Source organism: Bubalus bubalis, chromosome 12, assembly GCF_019923935.1.
Source record: "Bubalus bubalis isolate 160015118507 breed Murrah chromosome 12, NDDB_SH_1, whole genome shotgun sequence".
Lineage (NCBI taxonomy): Eukaryota > Metazoa > Chordata > Mammalia > Artiodactyla > Bovidae > Bubalus > Bubalus bubalis.
In genome coordinates, this window is record NC_059168.1 from 36,201,498 (window position 1) to 36,216,165 (window position 14,668).

The 14,668-nt window shown below is 38.1% G+C and overlaps 1 pseudogene; it reads right to left on the bottom strand.

The window, feature by feature from the left end:
- Positions 1 to 1,495: 1,495 nt before the first annotated feature.
- On the bottom strand, positions 1,496 to 6,256 carry LOC102407919 (annotated as a pseudogene).
- Between the last annotated feature and the right edge of the window lie 8,412 nt (positions 6,257 to 14,668).

The following is a 14,668-nucleotide window of genomic DNA, read 5'->3' on the forward strand; positions in this document are numbered from 1 at the left end:
CCATGGACTGCAGCACGCCAGGCTTCCCTGTCTATCACTAACTCCCGGAGCTTACTCAAACTCATGTCCATCAAGTCGGTGATGCCAGCCAGCCATCTCATCCTCTATTGTCCCCTTCTCCTCCTGCCTTCAATCTTTCCCAGCATCAGGGACTTTTCCAGTGAGTCAGTTCTTGGCATCAGATGGCCAAAGTACTGGAGTTTCAGCTTTAGCATCAGTCCTTCCAATGACTGGTCAAATCAGTCTTCCTGAAATACTGCTTTCATCATATCCCTAGAATTTTAAATGTTCCTCATTGCTCTCAGAAAAGTCAAATGCCCCAGCCTGACGCTTAAGGCCACAGTTAAGCAAACCTCATCTGTGTCTCTAATCTTTCTTATATGGATGTCCACTCCAGCTAAATCAGTCTAGTTGGTAATTCTCCAAATATGCCAAGTGTGATATTCAGGGACTTTGCTCATGACATTTGCCTGTCTGGAATTTTCCTTCCCATCTCCCTACATCCCTCCTTGAAAGACCAGTTCAGTTTCTGCATCTCACTTCAGCTCACATTGCTGTTTCATCCTCTGATCATCTGTAACTCTACAGTAGCTGTTCTAGGGTAGCTTTTTGTTTGTTGTGTTTTTGCATTTTTTATACTTACAGTCTCTCCTCCCTCATCAGTGCTTACCACAATGTGGTGCATATACCAGGGTCTCTATTCATTGGTTACATCTTTATTTTTTTAATGGCTTTTAATTGGGAAGAGACTTGTTACTGTATACAGTTTTAATTTTTCTAATTTCTTTAACCAAGCAGGGGTTAAGTCCAAACAGAAAGAAACTGAAAGCAGAGTGCTCACTCACTTTTGTATTTGGATGTAAATTTTCATCACACTCTGAGAGTGCACTTATTTCTGTGACATTTTTATTCCCCATTATTATACAAAGATGGGACCTATATAAGCACATGTTGTATAAGGGAAAGTTTTAATGGATCTCTTTTTAAAATATATCTGAAATATTATTGCAGTTGATGTTGTATGTACACATAATTTAGGAGTCAATTGCTCTGTAATTCTTCTTATGAAAAATAGTATCCCTCTCTACCTCCATCTTGCAGTATCCTTGAGCGTTAGCAGAGTAAGGAAGTGTAGATGCCTCAGTGCTACTATGTTAAGTCTACGTTCGACTTAGGCAGGTGGTCATGAGTGGAAGGAGAAGCAGATATGAGTGAGTATAGGCTTCCATTTGTAAGCCATTTTCACTCTCCTCTCCTTTAAATCTGAGCTGGTAGAACATGAAAAAGCTGAAGAGACTCAAGATGTGCCTGTGCTGGGACCTGATAACTGAGAGTATGGTCCACAAAACTGCGTATGCATCAGTACCACCTGGAGAGCTGTTACTGGGCCCTACTCCAGTGATTCTGACTTAAGAAGTCTTGAGGTAAGGCCCCCAAATTTGTGTTTCTTTCCTCCTTTTCTTTTTAAGAAACCAGAGCCACGTTTTTTATGTGTTCATTTCTTGCATCTGAAGTACTCCTTGATGGCATCGTGTGCCTGAGACTCTTTGCCATAGTCCTTAACTACCACACAGATGCAACCAACCACTTTACTGGGTTTTCCCTCTCAGTCAGTTTTAAGAGAATCTACCCATTCCTCTGGGGCTTCCCTGGTGGCTAAGTGGTAAAGAATCCACCTGCCGATGCAGGAGACGTGAGTTTGATCCCTGGTTTGGGAAGATCCCTTGGAGAAGGAAATGGCAGCCCATTCCAGTATTCATGCCTGAAAAAATCCCATGGACAGAGAAGCCTGGCAGGCTCCAGTCCATGGGGTCACAAAAGAGTCAGACACAACTTAATGACTAAACAACAACAATAACAACCCATTCCCGTAGTTTCTTGTTGTCATCAGCCTTAATTGCATTGATTTGGTGTATAGCACAGAGGCCTCCACCAGTTTGTGTGCATGGGGAGAGAAGCCCCAGGCTGGTGGGGAGGGAGTAGGAGCCTCTCTCATACGTGTGAAAGGAATGAATTGGTGTGCTTCCTTTCTCACCTGCACTATCAGACTTCTCACAGGATTTAAATAAGTGCCTTGGAATGCTAAGCAATTTTCAGGAATCTATGTGCAAATGCTCATATCCCTACAATTCTAAAGAAAGCCAAGCTGCCGTTCTTTTTCTAAGGGGTAATATTCTGTTATCAATGTGGAAAAAATTTCCATGTGGAAAAAAGTCAACTGATTTCTTATTGGCAGTCTCAGCTATTTACTATTTCATTAACATATCATGTTAATTTTATCTGTAATTTAATTACAAGTTGATTGAGTTCAGTTCAGTCTCTCAGTCATGTCCAACTATTTGTGACCCCATGGACTGCAGCACGTGAGGCCTCCCTTATCCATCACCAACTCCCAGAGTTCACTCAGACTCATGTCCATTGAGTCGGTGATGCCATCCAGCCATCTCATCCTCTGTCATCCCCTTCTCCTCCTGCCTTCAATCTTTCCCAGCATCAGGGTCTTTTCCAATGAGTCAGTTCTTCACATCAGGTGTCCAAAGTATTGGAGCTTCAGCTTCAACATCCGTCCTTCCAATGAATATTCAGGACTAATTTCCTGTAGGATGGACTTGTTGGATATCCTTGCAGTCCAAGGGACTCTGAAGAGTCTTCTCCAGCACCACAGTTCAAAAGCATCAATACTTCGGTGCTCAGCTTTCTTTATAACTGACTCTCACATCTATTCATTACTATTGGAAAATCCATAGTTCTGACTAAATGGACCTTTGTTGGCAAAGTAATGTCTCTGCTTTTGAATATGCTGTCTAGGTTGGTCATAACTTTTCTTCCAAGGAGCAAGCGTCCTTTAATTTCATGGCTATAGTCACCATCTGCAGTGATTTTGGAACCCAAAAAATAGTCTGTCACTGTTTCCACTGTTTCCCCATCTATTTGCCATGAAATGATAGGACCAGATGCCATGATCTTCATTTTCTGAATGTTGGGTTTTAAGCCAACTTTTTCACTCTCCTCTTTCGCTTTCATCAAGAGGCTCTTTAGTTTATCTTTGCTTTCTGCCATAAGGCTGGTGTCATCTGCATATCTGAGATTATTGATATTTCTCCTGGCAGTCTTGATTCCAGCTTGTGCTTCATCCAGCCCGGCATTTCACATGATGTACTCTGCATTAAAGTTAAATAAGCAGGGTGATTATATACAGCTTTGATGTATTCCTTTTCCTATTTGGAACCAGTCTGTTGTTCCATGTCCAGTTCTAACTGTTGCTTCCTGACTTGCATACAGGTTTCTCAAGAGGAAAGTCAGGTGGCCTGGTATTCCCATCTCTTGAAGAATTTTCCACAATTTATTGTGATCCACACAAGTCAAAGGCTTTGGCATAGTCAATAAAGAAGAAGTAGATGTTTTTCTGGAACTCTCTTGCTTTTTCGATGATCCAGCGGATGTTGGCAATTTGATCTCTGGTTCCTCTGCCTTTTCTAAAACCAACTTGAGCATCTGGAAGTTCATGGTTCACATACTGTTGAAGCCTGGCTTGGAGAATTTTGAGCATTACTTTGCTAGCATGTGAGATGAGTGAAATGTGTGGTAGTTTGAGCATTCTTTGGCATTGCCTTTCTTTGGGATTGGAATGAAAACTGACCTTTTCCAGTCCTGTGGCCACTGCTGAGTTTTCCAAATTTGCTGGCATATTGAGTGCAGCACTTTCACAGCATCATCTTTCAGGATTTGAAATAGCTCAACTGGAATTCCATTACCTCCACTAGCTTTGTTCATAGTGATGCTTCCTAAGGCCCACTTGATTTTGCATTCCAGGATGTCTGGCTCTAGGTTGTTGATCAAACCATCATGATTATCTGGGTCATGAAGTTCTTTTTTGTATAGCTCTTCTGTGTATTCTTGCCACCTCTTCTTAATATCTTCTGCTTCTGTTAAGTCTATACCATTTCGGTCCTTTACTGTGCCCATCTTTGCATGAAATGTTCCCTTGGTATCCCTTAATTTTCTTGAAGAGATCTCTAGACTTCCCCATTCTATTGTTTTCCTCTATTTCTTTGCACTGATCACTGAGGAAGGCTTTCTTATCTCTCCTTACTATTCTTTGGAACTCTGCATTCAAATGGGTTTATCTTTCCTTTTCTCCTTTGCCTTTCAACACAGAATTGTAAAGCAATCATCCTCCAATTAAAAATAAATGAAATTTTTACAAAAACCTAAGTTTATCAATGAAAAGAGGATCTCAACACAGACTCACGTGGGTCTATGCATTCACTACAAGAGAGCGGAAACTCAGGGCAGCACTATTCCTCAAGAAACAGTGTCAAGGATGCCAATTGTCTGTGGGAAAGTGACCACCCCAAGTCACATGATGTCCAGGAGTAAACCCAGAATTTGAGACTCACAAATAAAGACTACAGGGGGACGGATGTCCCTGGGGTCCAGTGGTTGAGAATCCACCTGCCAGTGCAGCAGGCAGTGGTTTGATCCCTGGTTGGGGAACTAAAATCTCACACATGCCTCAACTATGACCCAAGGCAGTCAAAAAAGAAAAACACTATTTGTAAGGCCACCTCAGACAACCATTTTGCCTTTTTGCATTTCTTTTCCTTGAGGATGGTCTTGATCTCTGCCTCCTGTTCAGTGTCATGAACCTCCATCCATAGTTCTTCAGGCACTCTATCAGATCTGATCCCTTGAATTTATTTCTCACTTCCACTATATAATCGTAAGGGATTTGATTTAGGTCACATCTGAATGGTCTAGTGGTTTTCCCTGCTTTCTTCAATTTAAGTCTGAATTTGGCAATAAGGAGTTCATGGTCTGTGCCACAGTCAGCTCTTTGCATCCAAAGATGCAAAGATCTTTGCAGCCAAAGGTGCATATGTGCAGCCAAAGATGCATATGTGCATCTTTGCATTCAAACATCTTTGCTGCCAAAGATGGTGAAGCTCTGTACAGTCAGCAAAAACAAGACTGGGAGCTGACTGTGGCACAAGTTGATTCAGTTCAGTTCAGTCGCTCAGTCGTGTCCGACTCTTTGAGATCCCATGAATCGCAGCACGCCAGGTCTCCCTGTCCATCACAAACTCCCGGAGTTCACTCAGACTCACGTCCATCGAGTCAGCGATGCCATCCAGCCATCTCATCCTCTGTCGTCCCCTTCTCCTCCTGCCCCCAATCCCTCCCAGCATCAGGGTCTTTTCCAATGAGTCAACTCTTCGCATGAGGTGGCCAAAGTACTGGACTTTCAGCTTTAGCATCATTCCTTCCAAAGAAATCCCAGGGCTTATCTCCTTCAGAATGGACTGGTTGCATCTCCTTGCAGTCCAAGGGACTCTCAAGAGTCTTCTCCAACACCACAGTTCAAAAGCATCAATTCTTCAGCACTCAGCCTTCTTCACAGTCCAACTCTCACATCCATACATGACTACTGGAAAAGCCATAGCCTTGACTAGATGAACCTTTGTTGGCAAAGTAATGTCTCTGCTTTTGAATATGCTATCTAGGTTGGTCATAACTTTCCTTCCAAGGAGTAAGCGTCTTTTAATTTCATGGCTGCAGTCACCATCTGCAGTGATTTTGGAGCCCCCAAAAATAAAGTCTGACACTGTTTCCACTGGGAAATATTAAAAAACAACAACAACAACAAAAAACAACAAAGAAACAAAGGACCTCCACCAACTTGACATAGAGGCTCATCACAGTTGGATGGAAGCATGCAAAGATGGACTTGGCACTTGTCTAAGAGTTTGGCAGCTTTGTGAGTTCCACGTGCCAGGCCATCATGGATGACGATGGTCTTCAGCACCTCTTGTAAAGCAGGATTAATGTCTATTACATCTCCAGCAACAATGCCTTCTTCAGCCATGGCGGTAGGTTGTGGGTACTTTCTTGGCCATGGCAGTAGATTATGGGTACTGCTCATCTGGAATGCACATGAGCCTCTGCCTCCACAGTAGTGGTGGGGAGACAGCAAGAATTTTCATTTTTAACAAATTTTAGATGATTCCTAGTTGATGCTGCTGGTTCAAGGACTGCATTTGAGAATCACTAATATAGGGGGAGAAAAATATAAAAAGGGAAAAAAACTGAATAAGTATGATTTGTTCATCTAGGTCCTTCTTGAAGGTCTGAAAATTGTAACATTAACTGAAATAACAGATTTTAAATGAACCAAAAGCACAGTTGTTTATTAAATAGAAGCGTTTATCCTTTTTGCTCTTTATAGCAAGTGTTTGCAAACATCAATGTCTATCTGAGAAAGATTTTTAGTTTTATTTATTACAATTTGTGAATGTGAAGGAAATATGTTTTGTTTTCATATGACAGTGAAATTAGTAAACGATGAGAGAAGTAGTCTGCAGATTGCTTTCATCTTGTGTTCTCATAGATGTTTTGGATAAGCTGATTTTTTTTTTGCCAATTGAGTATTGGTCACCTATTTTCTTTTTAATTTTATTTATTTATTCATTTATTTTTGGCTGCACTGGATCTTCACTGCTGTGCGAGGGCTTTCTCTAGTTGTGGCAAGGAGGGGCTACTCTCTAGTTGTGGCGTTCAGGCTTCTCGTTGTGGTGGTTTCTCTAGTTGGCAGAGCACAGGCTCTGGGGCATGCAGGCTTCAGTATGAGTGTGGGTTCAGTAATTGTGGCACACGGGCCCAGTTGCCCTGTGGCATGTGGAATCCTCTCAGGCGAGGGGTCAAACCCATGTCCTCTGCCCTTACAGGTGGACTCCCAACTGCTGGACCAGCAGGGAAGTCCAGTCACATTATCGTTTTGCCATTGAATATTTTTGTGTCTGCTGTGTTTTATCTTTATGTTTTTTTTTTTTTTTTCTGTGATTTTTACCAAGATATACTGATACTAAGTGAGTTGACCTCTGATGACTTTCTGAAGAATGGAATCTATAACAGCAGTGGGATGATGTATTGGGTTTTTATTTTTAATGATCATCTTAAAAGTCAAAATACAGCTCCTGCTGATTGAATGATAAAACTCTAATTGTATTGTGATTGCTTCCCCTCTGGGAGAGGAAATATCAGTGCAATACTTTCCACAAATGCTGTTTAAAAATATGCTTTTATTTTTTTTCCTTCCAGTTTTACAGCGATATCATTGACATATAGCACAGTATAAGTTTAAGGTATACAGAGTAATGATTTGATTTACATACATCATGAAGTTATTATCACAATAAGTTTAGTGAACATCCATTATCTCATATAGGTACAAAATTAAAGAAATAAGAAAAAAATTTTTGTGATGAGAACTCTTAGAATTTACTCTTTTAACAATTTTTCTATATAACATACAACAGTGTTAATTGTATTTATTATGTTGTACAGTACAACCCTTGCACGTATTTGTCTTATAACTGAAAATTTGTAACTTTTGCTTACTTCCTACTTTCATCCAGTTCTCCCTCCCCCACCCTCCACCTCTGCTATTCAGAAGTCTGATCTCTTTTGTTATGTTTGTTAGCTTTTGAAATATAATCGACCTACCAAAGAATTTTACTTCCTGTTATGCAAAAGAATGGTTAGGTATTTCTACATTTCAAACTTGTCACCACAATAAATCTAATTAGAATATGTCACCATACAAAGATATTGTATAGTTATTGCCTGTATTACCCACACAGTACATTTCATACCCATGACTCATTTATTTTGCAACTGAAAGTTTGTACCTGAAATCTCTCTCAACTATTTCTTTCCTCCTCCTCCCCTCTGGCAAATACCTGATTGTTCTTTGTATCTATAATTCTGTTTTATTATATTTGTTTGTCCATTTATCTGTTTTTTTTTTTGAGATTCCGCATATTAAGTGAAATCATATGGTACATGTCTTTCTCTGTCTGACTTATTTCACTTAGCATAATAGTCTCTAGCTGCATCCATGATGTCAAAAATGATCAGATTTCATTCTTTTTTGTGGCTGAGTAATAGTCCATTGTATATACACACACAACCTTTGTGCATTCACCTATTGATGGGCACTTAGGTTGCTTCCATGCTTTGGCTATTGTAAATAATGCTGCAATGAACATAAGGGTTCATGTATCTTTCCTATATTGCTGGATCATATGATAGTTCTGTTTTTAATTTTTTGAGAAATCTCCATACTGTTTTCCATAATGATTGTACCAATTTACCTTCCCACAAAGTTTATAAGGATTCCCTTTTATCCATTCCCTTTTCTCCAAAATTGTCACCAATGTATATTATTTGTGGTCTTTTTGATGATAGCTATTCTGACAGGTGTGAGATGATAACTCATTGTGGTTTTAATTTTCATTTCTCGAATGATTAACAGTGTTGAGCATCTTTTCATGTACCTATTGGCCATTTTCATGTCTTCATTAGAAAAATGTCTATTCAGATTTTTTGCCCACTTTTAAACCAGTTTTTTTTTTTTTGATGTTGGGTTGTATGAGATATATATATATATGTATATGTATTAGATATTAATTCTTTGTTGGTCATATCATTTACAAATATTTTCTCCCATTCAGTAGGTGGTCTTTTTGTTTTGTTTAAGGTTTCCTTTGCTGTGCCAAAGGTTTTAAGTTTAATTAGGGTCTATTTGTTTATTTTTGCTTTTGTTTCCTTTGCTTTAGGAAACAGAAACCAAAAAAAAATTATGATTTACACCAAATAGGGTTCTGTCTGTGTTTTCTTATAGGAATTTTTTGGTCACAGGTCTTACATTTAAGTCTTTAATCTATTTTGAATTTACTTTTGTGCATGGTATAATAGAGTACTCCAGATTGATTCTTTTCCATGTAGCTTTCTAGTTTTCCCAGTTTATTGAAGAAGCTGTCCTTTTCTCACTGTATATTCTTGCTCCTTTTGTCATAGATTAATTGCCCATAAGTGTGTTGGTTTGTTCCTGGGTTCTCTATTCTGTTCCATTAATGTATGTGTCTGTTTTTGTGCCAATACCACACTGTTCTGGTGATTGTAGCTTTGTAATGTACTTTGAACTCAGGGAACATGATCCCTCCAGCTTTATCTTTCTTTCTCAAGATTATTTTGGCTATTTGGGATCTTTTGTGGTTCCGTACAAGTTATAGAATTGTTTGTGAAAAATGCTATTGGTATTTTGGTAGGGGTTGCATTGAATTTGTAGATTGCCTTAGGTAGTATGGTTATTTTACCAATATTAATTCTTACAACCCATTAACATAGAATATCTTCCCATCTGTTTGTGTCATCTTCAGTGTATTTCATCAGTGTCTTATAATTTTTTGAATACAGGTCTTTTATATCCTTTGTTAGATTTATTCCTGTACATTTTGTTCTTGTTGATGTTATGGTCAATGAAAATATTGCTTTTAAACAAGGCCTTAAAATACCTTGTGTGCATGTGTGTGCTAGAGTACTGAGAGTACTGGAGAGTATAGTGGAGTGGGTTGCCAGGTCCTCCTCCAGGGGATCTTCCTGACCCAGGGATCAAACTCACGGCTCTTATGGCTCCTGTATTGACAGGAAGGTTCTTTACCACTAGTGCCACCAGGGAAGCCCCTTAAAATACCTTACTATTGATTATAAACCAGTGGGTGGAAAAAACTTTTTTTAAGCCAAAAACAATATGTCCTAGTAGTTGCCATCATTATAGAAAGCAACATAGTTATTTCAGTTATTCTGTTATTACCTAAAACCAGAATCAACAAACTAGAAGACCAAATCTGTTTCACCAACTATTTTTGTAAATAAAATGTTATTGCAGTACAGGTAAGCTCATTCATTATAGTAGTGTCTTTGGCTCCTTTTACACTATAGCTGCAGAGTTGATTAGTTGTGACAGAACCCATGGGTTTCCCAGGAGAATATGGCAACCCACTCCAGTATTCTTGCCTGGAGAATCCCCATGGACAGAGAAGCCTGGCAGGCTACAGTCCATAGGGTTGCAGAGTCGGACACAACTGAAGTGACTTAGCATGCACACATGACAGAACCCATGACCTATGAAGCCTAAAATGTTTATTATCTGAACCTTTACAGAAAAAGTTTACCAACTCCTGGCCTCCCATGTAGTATTTATGATTGCAATTTTTGATTTGTTAAGGTAGAGTTGATCTTTTGAAAATGCCAAAAATTCATTTGAAAAAAAGAAAGGTTAATAATTTGAGTGATCACATGTTCTGATGCCATTTTGTCCAAAATAAAATGTGAGTGTATTTAAACTATTTTTTAATGATTTCATTAGGACAACCTACTGAATGGGAGAAAATATTTATAAATGATATGACCAACAAAGAATTAATATCTAATACATATATATATGTGTGTGTACCCATACACATATATATATATATCTCATATAACTCAACATCAAAAAAAAAAAAAAACCTGGTTTAATGGCCATAGAATTATAAGGATTTCATTTACAAGTAGGCTCTGAAGAACCAAAGTGGGATTCCCAGAATGTCTGAGCATTATTGAAATAAACATATAAAGAATTATTCTTTTAAATTAAAAATTAGCTTGTCTTTATTGCCTATTCTGCCTTCTTTTTAAAAAAAATCAATCCTGGATAAAAATGTCTACCTGATTCCAAAATAACTGAACAAATAACTTGCACATTATCTAGGGTACAAAAGATGTTGTATGATAGAACTTTTTATTTTACAGCTGAGGTGTACTGGTGTAAACATATAACTCTAAATTTAATTGACCATCTGGAGAAACTTTAATAAACAGTTCACAGTTTAATAAACAGTTCACAGACTGTTTTGTGAAGAGAGTCACATTATAAGTGCTCAGACTACATATATACGTTGCTAGCCTTTGGCCAATGAGCAAAGTGAAAAATAAAAATTAACCCCTAGAGAAATTTATGTCATCTTACTAGTGCTATTACTAAGCTTGCTTTTCCCCACAACTTTCTATTCTGAAAAATTTCAAATCTATGGAAAAGTTGCAAGAATAACAAGACTCCTATACTCTTTTTCTTGATCATCAGTTGTTAATATTTTGTCACATTTGATTCTCTCTCTCCTTTCCTTCCTTCCTCTCTCCATTCTTTCCTTCCTTTTTTCTTTTGCTGAATCATTTGAAAATAAGATGTAGATATAACATTTTACCCTTAAATACTTTAGCATGCATAACCTGAGACTATAACCTTATGGTTATCTCAAAAAGTTTCCGTGAATTTCCAAGTGATTGTGTTTTTTATTGTGTTGTTATTTTTGTGGATGATGATACCATTTTACATTTTATGTATGTATGTGTGAACATATATTTTATTATTCTTGAGTAAATACCTTGGAGTGGAATTGCTGGATCTCGTGAAAAATGTTTGTTTAACTTCATTATAAAACCTCCATACTTTTAAAGAGTAATTGTCATTTTAGCATTTCCATAACCATAATCAATGGTTCAATTGCTCTGTATCCTCATGAATACTTGATTTTGCGAGTCTTTTGCATTTTAACCATTCTAATGTGTCTCTTGTGGTATTACATTATGACAGTTTGCATTAGCTTTATGACTAAGCACGTTGAATTTTTTTCATATTGCATTTATAGATAATTTTGGGGGGGGTACAGTGTCTAAATATTTTGCCCATTAAAAAAATAAACTTTCAAGTTTAGAGCGATTTTAGATTTACCAAAAAATTGCAAGATTGTATAGAGAGTTCCCATATACTCTGTACCCAGTTTCCTCTGTTATTAACATCTTATATTAGCATGGTAATATTTGTTACAATTAATGAATCATATTTCTACATTATTATTAATTAATGTACATGCTTTATTCATATTCCCTTAAGTGTTGCCTAATGTCCTCTTTCTGTTTCGGAATCCGATCTAGGATATCAGATTACATTTAGCCATCGGGTCCTTTAGGCTGTTCTAGGCTACGACAGTTTCTGACTTTCTTTGTTTTTGATGACCTTAATAATTTTGAAGAGTACTCGTTAAGTATTTTTAGAATGTGGGATGTCCCTCCATTGGGATTTGTCTGTTATTTTTCTTTTGATTATGCTGGTATTATGGTTTGGGGGAGGAAACTGTAGCGTTTAAAGTGCCATTTTTATCACATCATAACAAAGATACATACTATCACATGACTAATCCCTGCTGATGTTGACCTTAATAACCTGGCAGGTAATGTTTGTCCGGTTTGTTATACTTTTTTCTCAAAATGTATTTTGTATTTTTTCATTTTTATGCATTTCCAAAACAATGTTTCTAAAAAATAATAGCTGATCGTAATACTCCCAATATAAGATAGTTTTGCTAAGTTAGTCTTCTATGCTCTCCAGCTTCCTTTTCCTCTAACAAGTATAACAAGCTGTAACAGTGGCCACAACATAGTCTATGTCCTCAAGAAACTCATTTTTCAGGGAGTGGCTAAAGAAGTAAAGAGATCATTGCAACAGTGGGACTGACATGTGCTCTAATAGAGGAAATTTCAGGATGCCAGGTGTCACTGATGTAACAAGAGAAGGCTTTATGGAGGAAATTGCTTCTAAGCAGAAACCTGAGTGAGGAGGAATTAGCCAGATAAAGCTGGAGAGAGGATGATGGAGAGTTCCAGGTAAAGAAGGTGGTTTCTACAGAACAGTAAGTGATAAAGACCATCGTGTGTATCGGTCATTTAGGTAGTTTATGAGGACTTAAGGCCAAGACAGACTGACTAGTGATAGTGTTGGTTGAGCGTGAGAAGAGTCCGGAACACAAATACTTAACAAATCACATCAAAGGGTTTAGACCAGCAGTTATCTCTCAGGGTGGGCAGTGGGAGGAGGTAGTACTGTCTCCACTGTCCTGCAACTTACAGAATTCACTTTCTAATGTAATCATGGCCAAACATTTAAAAATTGGACTAATGTTACATGAGTTTCCTTTCTGGATAGTAAGGGAAGGAGGTAGTAAATTTGATGAAAATTATTTGTTATATAAATTTTTTCCTAACAGGGTTGAGAACCACTAGTATAGACTATGTTGAAGGCAATGAAGAAGCCCTGAAAGGGTTTAAAAGGGGAATAACATGATCAGATGTACATTTGGGGAAGATCATTCTGGCTATAATGTGGAGAACAGATTGGAAGGAGCCATCCTGGCAGAATATGGACCAGTTGGATGGCAATTTTGGTAATCCAGGTAGTAGATGATGGTGGCGTAAAATAAGGTATTGGTCATGGAGATAGAACATAATGGTATCTTCCCCTGGATTCTCTAAACAGCTTTACTTATGCTATTATATTCTTTTTCAGGACCAAAATAGCGTTTGAAATTTGAGGTATTTTTTAAAATAATGAAGAAATATTTTGCAGCAGGGCATTTACCCAGGTTTCTTGAATTATATCAATAGTGTAATAATTTAGAGTCGGACTCTGGTTAAGAAGTCTGAGTCCTCGCTTTGACATTGAATAGCCCTAGCTTTGGGAAAATTTGGTTAATTTTTCTAGGCCTCAGTTACTTCATCAGCAAAACGGGGATATTAATTGCATCTGCCATGTTGTAATTCCATGAGCATCAGTATTCACTTCACCTACTTATTAGACCAGCCTTGACTCTAGCTAAAAGGAGTTTCAGAGGCACATCACATAATTATCTTTCAAGTAGTGGTTTTGGACTTATCTCAACTATCTACATGCTCACATTTTGTTTCATATTGGGACAAATTTCAGACAATTCTAGGATTGGAATTTCTGAGTATGATTAGCAGCCATGGAAGAGAGTGAAACTTACCTGTTGGCACCAGGCTTTAACTCAATGCTTTTATAATTTGTTATCATCCTTTAGGGGCATGGAGAAGTATCTTCCAAGGACTTGTGAATGAGGAAATAAAATGGTCCTCTGAGAATAAATTGTAGGATCATGGCAGAAAAATATATAATTACCTAAAAGGGACAGACTTGGGCCAGCTAAAATGTTAGTAACCTAATTGAAGATATTTTAATATGTCCTAAAGATATCAGTCTAAAAAGGATTGATTGGCGTTCAGTTCCTAGATTTAAAAAAACACACACATAGGCAAAACTGGCAGCATCCATCCAACTCAGATTAGGAAAGGGAATCTTAGCTTGCATGTTTCTGATTCTGATTGGAGGTGAATGCCAGGGTTACTGGGCTTCTCGGGTGGCACTGGTGGTAAAGAACCCACCCGCTGATGCAGAGACACAAGAGACACAGGTTCAATCCCTGAGTCAGGAAACCTGGAGGAGGTCATGGCAACCCATTCCAGTATTCTTGCCTGGAGAATCCCATGAACAGAGGAGCCTGGTGGGCTACAGTCCATAGGGTCGAAAAGAATTGAACGTGAATGAAGCGATGTTTCATAAGGCTTTGTAAGTTGTCATTATTAGGTTTTGTAAGTTGTCCTTATTTCTTTTCTTCCTTTTCCTTGGAAATAGGAGGCTTTATTTTTCAAAGAGCACTAAGTTACCCAGAATAAGGATGGTACTTCCAGCTTCCTTTGAAACTATGTGTGGCTCTATGACCAATTGTTTGTCTATGAGATGCATGCTGACATGGTGTGTGCAACTTTCAGAAGTTTCCATAAGAAAAGGGAATGCTTTCCTTTACCCTTACTTTTTCTTTCTTCCTGCTGGTTAGAATATGTATGTGATGGCTGGAGATTAAGCAGCTATCTTGAGCTATCATGAAGTTGAAACCATGTGTTAAGTATGGAGAGTAACAAGATAGTGGAAGCC